Source organism: Pteropus alecto, unplaced genomic scaffold, assembly GCF_000325575.1.
Source record: "Pteropus alecto unplaced genomic scaffold, ASM32557v1 scaffold12, whole genome shotgun sequence".
Taxonomy (NCBI): Eukaryota; Metazoa; Chordata; class Mammalia; order Chiroptera; family Pteropodidae; genus Pteropus; species Pteropus alecto.
The window spans coordinates 11,264,199-11,266,061 of NW_006432669.1; the positions used below are offsets into that span (position 1 = coordinate 11,264,199).

At 45.9% G+C, this 1,863-nt stretch overlaps 1 pseudogene; it reads left to right on the forward strand.

Moving 5' to 3' along the window:
* The first annotated feature begins 427 nt into the window (after nucleotides 1-427).
* Nucleotides 428-1,442, forward strand: LOC102896162 (annotated as a pseudogene).
* The last annotated feature ends 421 nt before the right edge of the window (nucleotides 1,443-1,863 follow it).

Here is a 1,863-nt window from a genome sequence, read left to right on the forward strand (position 1 = left end):
TCAGATTGGATAAAAAAAGCATATACTTATTATATGCTGCCTATAAGAAATCCACTTTAAATGTAAAGACACATAGAAGTTAAAAATAAAAGGATTTTAAAAGATATTCTAAGAAAACAAAAATCAAAATAAAACCGGAGTTATATTAATATTAGAAAAAGTAGATCATAGAATATAAGATATTATCGATGACAAAGAGGAAACTTTCATAAAGATAAAAGAATCAATTTAATACAGGGAGGAGGCAAGAGAACTAAAGTGTTAAATCAATCCACATTCAGAGACTGCAAGATGCTGATCAGCCCTACAGCCAGGCCAGGAGAAAACATGCAGAACAAAGGAAAATTTCTGCTGGGAGTGCTAACAACCTATTTCCCACACCTGTGAAGGGAAAACAGGAGAAACAGTCTTTAAGTGGCTTCCCTGCATGCCCACATGGGCGTGGGCGGCACTTGGGAGACTACAGCCTTGGGTTGATGTGCCAGTCCTGCTTGGAAGTCAATGTTATAGTTCCCCTTTCCTCCACCCCTCAGTGGTGTACCTGGTGGCAGCACTCTGCTTGATGGCCTTATCTTCTTCCTGACTTGCAGACAGGGCCAGGCGGCAGTAGGTGGTCAAGAGCCACTGCACAATGAAGAAGGGCCAGTATTAGCAGGCCGAGTGGCCTAGCCTCAATTTTACTGGAATCCAAGGACCGAGAGCTGGGGGTAGGCCCCCAGGCAGAGATCTGGGCAGCCGCCTACAGGCTCAGCATTGAGCCCAGCAGGTGGCCTGGTCGGAGATGGATGGGAATGAGGCAGAGGCAGTCATCTCAGTCCAAGAGAAAGAAGATATCAAGAAGCCAGTTGAAAATCACCTGTCAGGGAAAATTGGAGCCAAGAAACTATGGAAGTTAGAGGAGAAACAAGCATGGAAAGAAAGCCCAGTGCAAGGCAAAGGAAGCTGAGCATGAGGAAAAGAAATGCCTTGAGCCCCAACGTGAGGCAGAATGGAAGAAGGAGAAGCTTCACCTAGAGGGAAAACAGGCCCGGGAGGAGCAGGCTCAGTGGGAACATGAAGAGTACCTGAAACTGAAGGAGGCCTTTATGGTGGAGGAAGAGGGTGTGGGCGAGACCATGACTGAAGAACAGTCCCACAGCTTCCTGACAGAGTTTATCAACTATGTTAAGCAGTCTAAGGTTGTACTCTTGGAAGACCTGGCTTCCCAGGTGGGCCTATGGACTCAGGACACAATAAACCGCATCCAGGACCTGCTGGTTGAGGGTACTCTGACAGGTGTGATGGATGACTGGGGCAAGTTCATCTATATAATCCCAGAAGAACTAGCTTCTGTGGCTAACTTCATCTGACAGCAAGGCCGGGTGTCCATCACTGTGCTTGCCCAGGCCAGCAACAAACTCATCGCCTGGGGCTGGAAGTTCCCTGCCTGGGCCCTAGCCTGACCTAGCCCTTCCCTCTTGGATTCAGAGCTGGCATACATCTTTATGTATGCCAGACCTGACCATACATCTTTATCCCTCCCTACTATCCTGGGGCAGTGATGGAGTGTGGCCAGGCAGTTATAGATTAAAGGCCTGTGAGCACTGCTGAAAAAATAAAATAAAGTCATTCATTCCTTTATGCTAACTCTAAAAACCATAGGGAACTTCTGGATTAAAGGTTGGGAACTGCCAGCAGGTCTTTCACTTTACATATTCTTATTTTTTCGCTATATACTCTTCTTCCCCTTCCCCTTCCTCACTGTATGTCTGTATCAAAGGAAATGCATAAACAAAGTCTTTAAACTGTAACTTTCAGGAAATAAAGAATGATATATAAACTGAATTCCCCGAAGTCGGGGTCTCTCTCACTGTCTTTCTCTCA